Source organism: Alligator sinensis, unplaced genomic scaffold, assembly GCF_000455745.1.
Source record: "Alligator sinensis unplaced genomic scaffold, ASM45574v1 scaffold822_1, whole genome shotgun sequence".
NCBI lineage: Eukaryota > Metazoa > Chordata > Crocodylia > Alligatoridae > Alligator > Alligator sinensis.
This window is the reverse complement of record NW_005842638.1, coordinates 471,004-486,272: the sequence shown is the minus strand read 5'-3', so window position 1 is coordinate 486,272 and position 15,269 is coordinate 471,004. Positions and strand designations below refer to the sequence as shown.

The window sequence follows — 15,269 nt, the reverse complement described above, 5'->3', positions numbered from 1 at the left end:
CGGGCTAACAAAGCAAATCGTTAGCCGCCACGTAGGAATAATTTAGAAACAGCCAATAATGGTGGCCAAGTTTACATACGGGTGGCGGAAACTCCTTTGCACCGGGGTTCTCTCTCTGCAGCTGAGAATTGCACCGTGCAAAGAAAGCTCCATGTGGCGGGAAATAATTCTGCAGTGCCGAAGCGCGCACACAATCATTGGGTCATGGCACTGGCTACTCTGCTGTCACTCAAAGCCTTTCATAGGAGTAGATGAGTAAGAAGAGTAGAAGACAAAAGCACTTTTCTGGAAAATAAGGAAGCAATTTTGTTCTTTGAAGTACTGCTTAGAAGCAGAATATTAAAAAATCTTTAATTTCCCCAGTACTTTATAAAGTGTCAATATTATCTCTTTGTGGAAGTCTTTACCATGTACAGTCATTAGAAAACTTCTGTCTTGGAATCACTGAAAAAAAAAAAAAAAAAAAAAAAAAAAAAAGTCTGTATGATCAACTGGAGATTCCTCCTGACAACCGTACAGTTTAATATGCACATTCAATTCTAGCATCATCCTTCACTCCTGCAGCTTCAGTGGCAGGAAAGGAATGCCATGTCAGAGCTAGTAATATAAGGAAGCAGCAATGCTTGGAGTTCTTACAATGAAAATGAAAGATTCCAAACAAGTTGGCAGATTTGTAATGTTTTCCAAGTGGCACAATACATATGACAAATAGAAATGGTTTAGAGAGTGATACTGCAAAGACTGTGCAAGCAACAAAGCCACACATCAAGCAGCTGTGGACATTATTAGAATGTCCAGAGCTCAAACGCATGGCTGTGGAGAAAAGAACCTGACTGAAAGAAAAAGCATTACTTGAATACTAGAATTATAGTCTGCTCTTTCTGAAAAGGTCCTTTGGATATATGCACATAACAGAACTTGGCTCATCATGGCATCTTCATGATGGCATCTCTAATAATGACTCTCTCCCCTCTCCCTGAAATACAATGCCTAATGCTTGATGTGGAAACTACAGCCTTCTGCTCTAGAGCACAGTGCGCCAACATCCGAGTCATCCCAAGACCTCTGGTATAAAATCTACATACAGTTTGTCTTGCCTGAGAAAAAATAAACAAAAACAATTAGGAGCCTGAAAGATGCTCCAGAAAAGGCATGATGGGATCTGATGCTCAATTCCAACAATCACACCTCCTGCCCTGTTACAGGTGCGTAGCAGAAGGCATGATTGTAGGATTGGGGATCAGATCCCCACTGCACCATATTGCCGGTACAGGGGGAGCACAGACCAGGCATTTGATTGACTCTCCCAGCCTTGGGAGCACATCAGACTCATGGGCTGGTTCTTATCATGCATTGAACTGAATGTGGGAGCAGCAGCTAATTAGGGATCAGCTTCAGGGGAACATTGGACACAAGAACTCTGATGCACCCCGGGAAGTGCAGATCAGCTGATCTGGGAGTGCCAGCTGCTGGAGCTCCCAGCTGTCACACTGGAAGCCAAACACTGAAGCTGGGAGCTCTGACTGCCACTGCCAGCCTTGGAGGCATGTGGGAGCTTTTGACTCTGATGCATCCTCAAAGCTGGAAGCCCTGATCCGATGCCACTCTCAGCCTCAGGGACATGTCAGAGTCAAGGGCTCCCATTTCCCAATCAGCTGATGCTTGGCCACTCAATTTAACGCATGATGGAAACCAGCCACAAAGTTATTACACAAAAGATGTGTAATAATTTTGTGGCTTATTCATTATATTGCTGCTCCACTAACTGCATTAAGGTGTGACTGAGTCACTACTACTGGGTCACCCCTTCTCATTAAATAACTAGACTGTGGCGTCAACACCTACACAGTCAAATGGGTCACTAACTGGTGGGAGGGCCACATCCAGAGAGTGGTGGTGGATGGGTCATTTTTGACCTGGAGGGATGTGGGCAGTGGGGTTCCACAGGGCTCATTGTTTGGGCCCGCACTGTTCAACATCTTCATCAGCAACTTGGACGAGGGTGTAAAAAGCACCCTGTTCAAATTCACAGATGACACTAAGATGTGGGGGGAAGTGGGCATTATAGAAGGGAGGAAAAGGCTGCAATTGGACCTAGACAGGTTACAGGGATGGGTGGATGAGAACAGGATGGGTTTCAACACTGACAGTGCAAGGTACTGCACCTGGGGGGGGAAAGAACCAGCAGCATACCTACAGTCTGGGGAACTCCCTTCTCGTCAGTGCAGAGGCAGAAAAGGTTCTTGGAGTCATTATTGATGCCAAAATGAACATGGGCCTACAGGGTCAGGACATAGTCAGGAAGGCCAACCATACCTTGTCGTGCATCCACAGATGCATCTCGAGCAGGTCCAAGGAGGTGATCCTCCCCCTCTGTGCAACACTGGGCAGGCCGCAGCTGGAGTACTGTGTCCAGTTCTGGGTGCTGCACTTCAGGAGGGATGTGGACAGCATTGAGAGGGTCCAAAGGAGGGCCACTCACATGGTCTGGGGGCAGCAGGGCAGGCCCTACGAGGAGAGGCTAAGGGACCTGACCTGTTCAGCCTCCACAAGAGAAGGCTGAGGGGGGACCTAGTGGCCATTTACAAACTGGTCAGGGGGGACAAGCAGGCATTGGGGGAGTCCCTGTTCCCCCGAGCACTACCAGGAGTGACAAGAAACAACTGTCACAAGCTGGCAGAGGGTAGATTAAGGCTAGATATCAGGAGGCACTACTTAACTGTCAGGGCAGCTAGGCTCTGGAATCAACTTCCAAGACAAGTGGTGCTGGGTCCTACCTTGGGGGTCTTTAAGAGGAGGCTAGATGAACACCTTGCTGGGGTTGTTTGACCCCAGTACTCTTTCCTACCATGGCAGGGGGTTGGACTTGATGATCTGCTAAGGTCCCTTCTGACCCTACCAACTATCAAACTGTGAAACTACTTAAAATGTGATTAACTGGTTAATCACGTCTTAAATATAATGTTTTCCAGGGACCTTATTGTCAGGATTGGTTCTTTTAGTGTCAAGTAGGAAACAGAAAGAAACAGAGAATAGCAGAGGATCCAAGACTTAAAGAGTTTTCCAGGTTTACAGGACATTTCACAGCCCCCACCATGTATTCAACCATCTAACTTCAATCAAAACTGATGAAGAAAGTTAATCCAAGATAACACCATCAAAAGAAAGAATACCAAACAGTGCTATCAAAATGATACTTTGCCTAGGCAAGCAAAAATTATGCTAATACTGGTTGGGAAAGAAAAAGAATAGATTTTGAAGAACTGTACATATAGCTAATCTGTACTTAAACACAATATTTATGTTTGTTATCCCTTGTGCCCTCTTTCTCCCTAAGCACACATCTTGTTTCACTCACCTGCTATGTCTTGTCCTGTTAGTTTTAAGTTCTATAGAGAATTGACTGCTATTTCAGTTTTTATAGAGTGTTGCACAATAGGATCCCAAGTTGATTGGAAAAAATAAAATATTTAATAATAATAATAATAATAATAATAATAAATAATAAATAGAAAGTTGAAGCAGTCAGGCAAAACCTTTTTGAGAAAATCTGTTATAGAATCACTGGCTATATGTAGAATTTTTTACAATATGCTTTCAAGCCCTTTTTACATGGCATGCTGAAATGAAAAAAAAGTAAGTTATCTAATACAATTCACCAGTTAAAAAATAATCAAGATTCACTTGTAGCTGCTTTAGTCCACTGAGATTTGAAATGCTAAATGCTTCATCAAATATTATCGGATTGTAGGATTTTAGCAGCTACAAAAGTAAAATAATTGCATCATGGTCTTTAAGAACAGTGTATAATCCTCTTAACTCATAAAGTACTAGAAGAACCTTAATTTGACACCTGCATATCTTCCAGTGGGGCAGAGGGTATGTCTAGGTTGTTTTATTCCTTTCAGTCCCATTAGAACCTATATTATGGTAAGAGGTAATTAAAGTGGAACTCTCTCACTGGAACGGACTTGGAAAAGAAGAGAGGACATTTACACAAAATTAAATTAACTTGGACAGTCATTCTTGGTCTTTTCTTTTAGATATTTGTGCTTGGGTGAGAATACATCATCCCTGGGAGTCCAGTTTCTTCTTTGGCTTAACCCAGGCGTGAAGGAATAATTCCATGTTTGCAAAATCCCTGTCTGTTCCTTTGGAAATGGATGCGATTTCACATAATCAAGCTGTGTACAACAGTTCTGAATTCAGAATGGAAAGGTCCCAATCCTGCATGGGACTGGCTGAATGCTGAGTGCCCTCACTCCCCAAAGAGAAATCCTTGCAGAAACATTTGTGTTAAGTCACTTAGAGATATGTTTGGGGAATGTCGAGAAATGAAGATTATATTAACATAATTTTAGATGGTCAATGCTGAGCTTTGTGAACTGAGACATATGTAAAAAATGTTTAAAGTACTAATAATACAGCAACATCTTCTGATGTATGTAGCTTTTCATACAATCTGTATCCCAGATAATATTATAGACTTACTGCAGTCCAATTGCACAATTTAATAATGATGAAACCCTGGGTAAATAAAAGGTGATAAAGAAAAGACATAAGCAGTATTGGCATAATTGGTATAATAAGCGGTAAACGTGTTGGCAGAGGTGGATTAGTTTGGTTGCAAGCCAGAGAGCCATTGGATAAAAGCTGCCAACATGTTCCTCCTCCATACAGTGGTCTCTTTCCATACTGTTTTCACTCTGATTAAGTGAATCTTTATGTTCCAGAATATTGTAAGAAAAATGTTGAAATAATCATTAGAATTCCTAAACAAATAAGGCATAGGAAACTGCTCTAATGATTTATGTAAGCTTAGAAGGTTGTTTTATTCTTTCAACTGAGTCTTAAAGTATTGAAGATACTGCAAAATAGACATGCCCTTTATCAGACAATCCATCTCCTCTATCATACATACTATTCCCAAGATGCTTCTAATGGTGCTCATCACCACAGTATATAAACACATGATTCTAAGGTAATGGGTATGCAGGGAAATCTGTCTTCTAATAATAGCAATCTGCTATGACTATGATGGGCACTCTGAATAGACCTATAATAAAGTATTTAATTCATCTCTTTTTGTTAAAAGGCACTTATTAGAATATTTTGGCCTGTATAAGGCAGGAGGTCATGCTATATGAACAAAATGGTCCCCTCGCTTGCTCTTATTCGGGATCTGCCAAGGGAAAGTTCTAGTGCTTTTTGGCAAAACTAGTGATTTTTTAAAATGTAACTTTAACTCTCTCACCACAACAAACAAACAAACAAACAAACAAACGAACGAGGTCTCCCTCAGGAAAATCTTTTTCATAATGTTCAATGCATATCTTTTATTGTTGTCCATAGACTTAAACACTCCCAGTTTATTGACTATGCTAAAGTTACTCAATTCATCACACTCAATGGGTGAGTCTACATGTGCACATTTACTGCACAGTAACTGAAATTACTGTGTAGTAGCTGAAAATTACTTCACAGTATAGGTACACATCTATACATGCATGCCCATACTGCACAGTAAATATGGCCATAAATTTGATACCTACCCAATTAGTTATTGCACAGTAATGTACATGTAGGCACCTTGCTGCACAGTAACACTGTGTGTGGACTGATTTGGGACTAACTTTAGTCCCAAGTCAGTCCACACACAGTGTTACTGTGCTTTAACCGCTGCCCTTGTAGACTCCAGTCTAAAAATTACTTACGTGCATGTGTAGATGTGCCCAATGTATATCTCAGACTAGATGTGCATGAGATTTCCAAGTGGACAAGGCTAGTTTATGACAAGGATAAAGACTGTTGAGGGAAAGATTGCGTAACAGGTTGGTGAATTAGAAAAACAAAACATCCCTTAAAAATGGTGACAGATGGATAATAAAACTGAGCATGTCCAGAGGAAAAGAAGCCACCATAAACAAAAATCTACTGTACCTGTACAGCCAAAGCAGATTTTAAAATCTTGCTTAAATTTGCAAGGTGTCTGACTTCTCATGTGCTTGATGTAATGGAAATTACAAAAGAACCTGAGGAACATCTGAAGTTCATCTTTAAAAAAAAATCTCTGCAGTAAACAATAATGGAAAGAAAGCATGTCTACACTACAAATAATGTGTAAAAAGGTATCCAATTCAAATTAAATTCTTAACAGAATGTGCTACCAATAAAGGGCCCTGAATGGTATATGGGGGAATGTTATATCTACAGCCAGAAAGAAATCCCAACAGAAAGAAAAATATTATAGGGGTCTTGAGCAATGGAGAGGTGAAAGTGTGCTTGTCAAAGAAGTGATGTGCTAAACTCCTAGGGAAAAAGAGAATGAAAACCACAGCGTACAATAGAAACCTGGGAACTGATCCATAAATCTGCACTGCATCTGCTAGCCTGCCTTTCAGGAGATATGGTGTCATTTTAGTCAGTGATTTCAAGAAAAGGAAGTAAAGTGTACTGACATAAATTATTAAAAAGGGAAACTGGCAAATGATAGGAGGCGAATCCTGACTCGTGAAACTCCAAAACAAACCTCCTGTTGACTTCAATAGATACCGGATTCCTAATGACTTCAGAAAATACACATAGTGAATTTAGAAGAATTCCTCTCAGCTTAATTATTCTTAGCGTTAATCCAATACCATAAATTTGCAAACATGTAGCATTAATTCCAGCCTCTGGAAATTTTGGCATCTTCACTGAAGTCATTGGAAGATTAAATTTGAAGATTTATTTAAATGGTGAAGCTCCAATTGAGTATTTTAATTAAAAAGTAGTTAAAAAAAAAAAGTGTCACAGAATTCAATAGATGCGTTTCAGATGTGCTGCCAGATGAAGTAAAATGAACAGCTATGTCATCATACTCAGAGCTAGATGCAAGATCCATTTCTTTACGCAGGCTTTCCTGCAATTACATCCATACTCTTGCTGATTCTGTCAGAGTACTCCCTTCCACCTACTAGAATAACTAACCTGCTCTATTCAAGGCAGGAAATTAAGAAAGAATTAACCTGTGAGAGATTCTGAAACAGGGGCTCACCTAGGGAGGAGTGATAGGGGCACCCACCCTGGGACACCAACTGGTGGCATGCAAAAAAGTGCATGCAGTTGGCAGCCGCATGTTCACATTCATAGATGTGGCAGCAACCAGAAATCGCTGCTTTTGCACCTAGTTGCATTCTTATACTGCTATCCGCAGATGTGTAGATTAGTACTTTTCAACCTGTGATCTGTAGACTCCTGGAGGTCTGCAGACCATCTTTAAGGGATCTGTGAAAGATGACTATGATCAATCAAAAGTATGTGAATACTAGCACTTACAATGTGAAGGGGTCCACACCTCCAACTGAAATTTCCAAAGGGGTCTACATCTCCAATTCAATTTTTTTTAGGGGTCTGCAAATGATAAAGGTTGAAAACCACTGATGTACATAAAACCGTCCAGATGGATGCAGCTTATTTATATGCATCCTCCATCTCATATGTCCTCTAACAGCACACGTTTGGATAAGTATTTCCCTACTCACTTCTCTAATTCCACTTTCTAATACTACCTTGAGACATTGGCTAATGCCAGGTTGTAGAGATGAACATTTTCTGCTAAATCACCAGCAACCAACTTTGAAACAACAAAGTAGGGGAAACCTCTAAGGAATATTTAAGTACTGACTCAGCTTAGCTTCCTAAAGCTAATTGGATCACAGCACATGGTAATACAACTGCAGGCATAATATGATTTATAATATGATATTGCTTAAATTCCAATAACTTAACAAGAATCTCTCTGAATGGTTTTTTGTTGCTGTTTTCATTAAACATGAATACAGTTACAAAGGAGTATGGTGCTTTTAAAAGGAATTAGCATGTTAAATTAAAGATGAGTACATTTATTTTGCTTAATTCAAACCCCCCTCAGATTCATTATTTAAAAAAAAAATATATCAGCCTGAGCTTTACTGGGTTCACATTCCATTTAAGAAAGACTGAAAAAAATGGGCAAAATGAAAAAAGATCATATAATGGGGTAAAATTCACAGACAAACTCTAGAGAAATGAGCTGGGGGCAGAGTGGAAGACAATTTTAATAAAAGGTGTAATATATGAATATATAGACCTGATCTGAATTCCATTGTAATCAGCGGAAAACCTACATGACTCCAGAACAATGTACATTCAGAACAATGACCTGAACCAGTCAATTTTCAGGGACTCAATAAGTCAAGTAAGTAATTCTTAAAAAAATTTTTTTCCATTTCACTCTTGAAAAAAAGCAAGATTTTTAAAGTAAATGAAAACGATTCAGAAGCCAAGCTTTACAAATAATTCACACAACCTCAAACTCCTGTCACTGAATAAAAGCATTAGAGCACAACAATCTCAGTTCACAATCTGTCTACATAATTAGTCTTTGAGAACTACGGCAAACCAAGTCTCTTTCATGCAACACTGAAAATAGAATATGAGATCTCTCCCATTAAAACCACAGGTATCAAATAAGTCTCAGTACTCCAATATTTTAGAAAAATTGAAGTGAAGGGGGGAAGAAGAGAACAGAACCAACAGAAGACACACTGATTTCTTCATTCATTTAATTCTCTCTCTTTTTTTTTTTTTTTTTTTTTTAACCTCACATCCAGTGTGGCCACTGTGAATGTCTGGAAATAAACTTCTATCCTGTAGATTTGTTTATTGATGGTTATGTTGCCCTGTAGGGTCAGGCCAACTCTCAGGATCTCAATATTGCACTGTTAGACAGGAGGGTGTGACACAATTGCACATATACAAACATACAAATCAATTAGGTGCACACACACACACACACACACACACACACACACACACTACCAGCTCAGGAACATACACATCCAAACCAGCCTAGGCACATGCATACCTACACCAATTCAAGCACATACACTATACACCCCAAAAGTTAGACAAAAATCAATTGTCCATACCTGCACACTCAGTACACATACACAGATCACTAGTTTGTATATCACGCACATGATGACATTATATGTGTGTGTACACACACACACACACACACACACACACACACACACAGGTAAGTTCCTAAGTTGGATGGTATGGTATATATGTGCATACTTGGGGTACCTGGGATACTTGGGGGAAGGTTAAAGTGAGAGAGAGAGAGAGAGAATTAAAGTGTAGGGAGTGAAAGTTGCCAGAACCAGGATCAGAACCAGTGAACTAGAGGGAAGCTGGCTGAGGAACTGAGGCTTGGGTTTACTTAAGATCAAGTGGCCCCAGGGTTCCTCAAGGTCACTGGTGTAAGGCGAAAAGCCCGGTGGCAAGGAAGAGACAGTCAGGAAAGCGAGAGGGGCAGAAACATGGGAGCTTGGGGCTGGAAACTGAGGTAGACAGCTGAAATATTGGGTGGAGTGGGGGCAGATAAGTGGTGGCAAGGAGGAGACAGCCACAAATGAAACTGAGGCAGAAACTTGGGAGGTCAGGGGAAAAGGCAGTGGGGATAAAGCAATAACAGTGGCAGAGCTCAGGAGAAAAGGCAGTGACAACAAAGCAATAGCAGTGGCAGAGATCTGGGGGAAAGGCAGTGGGGATAAGACAGTGGCAAAGAACCAGGGGGGTTTGGAAGCAGAGAGGAGCTCAGGACAGGTGTTGGAGGTGGTGGCGAGCCAGAAGCAGGAGAGGGAGAAATGAGACAGAAGTTAGAGGGGCAAGGAGCAGAGACTGGAGCAGGGCTGAACCATAGTAAAGCAAAACCTAACTCAGGGGTCCAAATAACAGTTTTATTACACAGACAACACACTACACAGCCCGATGAAGTTATTGGTTCACACACACACACACACACACACACACACACACTGGCAGCAGGAGAAAGACTCAATGGAAGGGTTGGAGTCCAGGGAGGAAAGAGAAATAGAGTCCCAGTCCTTGGTTGAAGAGGAGGTGGGGGGTAATAGCTACTTATCCAGGCTGGAAAGGGGTTCTTGTCCAGCAGGTGTTGTCCAGAGGGGGGTCACTGGGAGGGCGTCTGGGTAGATAGGTGGTGTGGCATGGTGATGGTCCAGATGGAGAGGGCATCCCAAAGAGTCAATCTTTACTAGCTCTTTTATGGGGCAGACTACCTCTGTTCTCCTATGGGGAGGGCCAGTCTAGGAAATGTCAGTCCTGTTCCAGAGGGCTCCAGGTGTTCTTACTCAGCATGTGTATCCTTGGCACAATGATGGGTTGCCTCATCCTTTGTTTCTTGAATGCTGAGGGTGGTTCCAAGGGCTGGGTCATTGGTCTAGGTATTGGTGTTGATGGTTTGGTCATTCAGAGGGAGCTATTTTTAGATCTACTGCCATTGTCTCTCAAGGAGATTCATCCCCATTCATCCAGGAACCAATTTACATAGGAGGGGTAGGTACGAGTCATAGGTTACACAACAGGGCATGGGGAAAAGATGGAGACTTGACAACCAAAATGGAAACTTGACATGATTTATGCTAATTTATATATGTAGGCCTAAATCATATAGTATCAGTAAAACAGTAATATAGAACAGTAAAAATCAATATAAACATAATAATTATACAATACAAAGAAGGAGAAAAAACAAAACAAATACAACTTGCTACCTAAATAAAATGCTGAAGCTTATCCTATGTCTTAGCTCACTTATACTTATCTATAGGGAATAGAGAGGGAGAGAAAAAGTCAGAAAAGGTTGGGGGAGTGGAGGGAAAGCATTTTAAAAAAAAAAAAAAAAAAAAAAAAGAAAAAAACTGGGGGTTTTGCTACAGTTGTGCCATATATTGTACAGTTGGGATATAAGAAGTAATTGTGAATATTCTGGCAAATAATTATAGGAAGCTTTTTCTGCTGGTAGTTATGGCAATTTGCTTGCAGGTAGTTTTACTTATTCATTGGCAATTTATTAATGAATTGAAGGTTGTGTGAACTATAAAATAGAAATGATTATATACCCAAGATCCAATGCGTGTAGGATTCATTTCTTCTTTTTACCATATTTGCTTTAGTATTACATTACCTGTGCTGAGTATTTTTTAACTGTTCAAAAATTGTAATAATTATTTTGCCTATATTTTCTATTTGTATTTTTAAAACCATATGCCCAATCTTTTTACTTATAGTGTCAGGAACTAAGAGTGTCGCCATGTGGCTTAGATCATCTGATCATACAAACAATAAAACAGAATGGCTAAAGTTTTGTCAATGGCCATCAGGCTGATCTTTGTTCACATGAAACAACTAGTGACTACTTACAGAGATGCCAAAAAAAATACTTTTTGAAATATCACACCAAAATATACCATATCCTTTTTAATTATCACACCAAAATATACCACCCCTTCCAACATCTACCTCCCATACTTAGGATCCTAGAATACTGCTCATTTCATTTTTATATTAATTTTGCTGTATCCAAAAAAGCTATTAAGTACATTTTAAAAACTTCTACCACTTCTCAATGACTCTTAAAGGGAGTAAGGAGGACCCAGGTAACTATAGGCCCGTTAGTCTTACCTTGGTCCTGGGGAAGCTCTTTGAGAAAATTATCCAGGAGCACATCGGCAAGGGGCCAGCAGGGGATATTATGCTTAGGGGCAACCAACATGGATTCATTAGGGGCAGGTCCTGTCAGACCAACCTGGTTGCCTTCTATGATGAGGTCACAAAATCCTTGGACGTAGGTGTTGCCATGGGTGTAGTTTTTCTGGACTTTAGGAAGGCCTTCAACACTGTTTCTCACCTCATTCTCATTAAAAAATTAGGTGACTGTGGCGTTGATGCCTGCACAGTCAGATGGGCAGCAAATTGGCTAGAGGGTGGTGGTGGACGGGTCATTTTCGACCTGGTGGGATGTGAGCAGTGGAGTCCCCCAGAGCCCGTACTGTTCAACATCTTTATCAGCAACTTGGATGAGGAGGTGAAAAGCACCTTGTTCAAATTTGCCAATGACACTAAGATGTTGGGAGAGGTGGGCATGACAGAAGGGAGGGACAGGCCACAACTAGATCTGGACAGGTTTCAGGGGTGGGTGGATGAGAATAGGATGGGATTCAATACTGACAAGTGCAGGGTACTGCACCTAGGGAGAAAGAACCAGCAGCATGCCTATAGGCTGGGGGAAGTCCCTTCTCATCAGCACAGAGACAGAAAAGGATCTTGGAGTCATTATTGATGCCAAAATGAACATGGGCTGCCAGTGTGAGGACGTGGTCAATAAGGCTAACTGCACCTTGTCATGCATCCACAGACGCATCTTAAGCAGGTCCAAGGAGCTGATCCTTCCCTTCTATGCGACATTGGTCAGGCCACAGTTGGAGTACTGCGTCCAGTTCTGGGCACCACAGTTCAGGAGGGATGTGGACAGCATTGAGAGGGTCCAGAGGAGGGCCACTCACATGGTCAGGGGGCAGCAGGACAGGCCCTACAAAGAGAGGCTACAGGACCTGACCTGTTCAGCCTCCAAAAGAGAAGGCTGAGAGGGGATCTGGTGGCCATCTATAAACATATCAGGGGGGATCTGTGGGGAATGAGAGAGTCCCTGTGCCCCAGGCACTACCAGGAGTAACTAAGAATAACGGCCACAAGTTGATTGAGAGTAGGTTCAGGCTAGACATCAGGAGGCACTACTTCACAGTCAGGGTGGCTAGGATCTAGAACCAACTTCCAAGGGGAGTGGTGCTCCCTACCCTGGGGGTCTTCAAAAGGAGGCTAGATAATCACCTAGCTGGGGTCATTTGACCCTAGCATTCTTTTCTGCCCATCACAGGAGGCCGGACTTGATCATCTGCTCAGGTCCCTTCCGACCCTACCAACTGTAACCTGGGCAGTACTCCAAGATGTACCCCCTCTCCAAATGAAGGGATCAGAGCAGGTGCACAAGCACTGTTGGAGGTGTAGGGAGCCTCTTTCCCCTTAGAGCAGAGCCAGGTCACCAATGGGGACTTATATGGATACCTTTTAATGACAGAACAGTAGTGGGAACATAACAGGTATAAACCAGGGGGTATAGGGGACACTACAATGCCCCAAGGGGGCAGGATTCAATAAAGGTTAGACACTTACAATCATAGACATAGTCATCCAGTTGACAAAAGACAGGGTTAACGAAATATAAAACACTAACAGAACAAACAATACTGGTGGGCAAAATATAAAAGGCACAAAATACAAAACAGCAGATAACAAGAAAAATAGGGCCCAAGGTACCTGGAGGGGTGGGGTGGGGGGAACGAGGGAAAACACAATGATCCCCTTTCCACTGCAACAGGAATATCTCCATTTTACTTTATTCAACCTAAGTCATCCCAGCTAGGACTTGAACTCATACCTCCCATGTGGTATGGTAGGGAGAAACTGTACCACACAGCCACCAATGCTAGGACTACTCCAAACTGCTAGGGGTCTTGACCTTCCAGGAACCCCGGCCTCATGTCAAGCTGCCTGGCCTCTTGCTAGAGGAGCTGGAAGCGGAGCTGGGAACCTCTCAGGTCACTGCTCAGATCCTTGCTGGAGCTGGGGAACCTGTCCTGCTGGCCACAGCCTCTCGTAGGGGATCCTGGAGCCCAACAGGGAGCCTCTCCTGCCAGTCGCCCGGGGCACTACTGAGGGTCCAACTGCTGCCTACAGGTCCCATTCCTTTAGGTTCTTCTGGGGCAACTGCTCCCGCCCACTGGCCCAGCTCTTTGAAGCTCCTTCCTTGTGGTCCCTCACTGGTCTCCTCTGAGTCAACTGCACTGCCCCTTTTATCCCCCTCCAGGTGACCTGAGGGACCAATCAGGGGACATGGAGGATGAGTCTGTGAGGCCCAATTGATGAGGAAAGGGAATCCCAAGCCCTCTAATCATCTTTTACCCTTTCAAAACCCCTGGTCCAAATCACTACCAGCTAGCCTGTCACAATTATGAAACTATTAAACTAATTTCTCTTATAATGCCTAGTAAAAGAAAGTAAAATAATAATGCAAATCCCTCTCTTTGAATTCCCACCATGTTATCATCTGTCTCATATTAGCAATCATAGGACCTAGCTACAGTACGGGAAGTGCTTTACCAAAGACATTTAATAACATCAGCCCCATTTTACAGAGGGAGATATTAAGTTCCATGGAGGTGAAGTGACTTGCCCAAGTTCAAGCATCAAGGCAGTGGCAGAGCCAAAAGTAATATCAAATATCCAAATCCCACCCCAGTGTCCTATCTATTACGCTATACACCAGCATTGATATGTGGTATACAGATACAGAGCAACAACTGTTTGTGGAGCCACTGAACAGAGAGGAGTTTCTCAGTACAGCAGTGGTTCACAATCATTTCGGACTTGAGGTACCCCTCACTGAACTTAAGGTACCCTTCACAGGACTTGAGACACACGTCCATATTTTTTGTGAATTGGGTGCCACCCAATTTCAAAAACTAATTTATGTATTACAGTGCTTACCTTCTTCCAGAGGTTCTGGGCAGCTGGGAATCAGGAATCAGCCAGTGAGGACAAGCCTAAGCTGATCTGCTTTTCTCCTCATACCTTGCAGCATAATTGCAAAGGAACTGGACACATCCTGGGGTGCCATGACACTCTGGTAGAGAATCACTGCAGTAAAGAATTGGTCATGAAAGATTTTTCTCATGTATATCAACACAACTCTTTTCTGAAGCAAGTTGGCAGCTGCACAAAGCACTTCTGGGAAGAGGCTTCTTTTCCAAAGGAAAGAAGTGCTGCTGAATTGATCTCAAAGGGGAACCTGCTTTTCATTACATGCCAAAGCCATGCACAACAGCAGCTGCCGAAAGGAGAGCTATATGTTTGTCCTCCCAGCAAAAGTAAAGGTGTTGCTGCTTTGCAGCTGATTGTATAGGTGAAAGGATACAGATGTGGGAAAAAGAAAGGTACAAACTGAGTCTGAGTTCACATAATTAGTCAGGGTTGGAGAAACAGCACTCTCTTTCAGTGCTATTGGCACAAGGAGGACAGAAATTCCTCTCATCTTTACTAATAGCATCTGGGATACAAACCTCATGCTGTTTTACTAGTGCCAGGGACAATTCTTCTGACATTGCAGTTAATGGTAATCTTGCCATTGGCTTCAAACCAAGTAGGATCAGCTCCTTACTTTGCTCAGTCCACTTAACTCTCAGCTCAGTCCATGTAACTTGTAGTCTTAGCCTAACAGTAACCATAAAATCTAAGGAGTTGTTAATCTCAAACACAATTAGGAAGGTCACTACAATCAAAATCACTATCAGTGCATTGTAACACCATGAGAAATGCCTTTA

At 42.1% G+C, this 15,269-nt stretch overlaps 1 protein-coding gene across 2 annotated transcripts in view; it reads right to left on the bottom strand.

Moving 5' to 3' along the window:
- LOC102377760 (pulmonary surfactant-associated protein D-like) overlaps window positions 1-14,748 on the bottom strand; it is a 76,143-nt gene extending 61,395 nt beyond the window's left edge. For both annotated transcript variants that reach the window (XM_025215252.1, XM_006033468.2), the window contains exon 1: window positions 14,437-14,748. The gene's annotated coding sequence lies outside the window, so the exon portion shown is untranslated. The remainder of the gene's footprint in view (window positions 1-14,436) is intronic.
- Window positions 14,749-15,269: the final 521 nt, after the last annotated feature.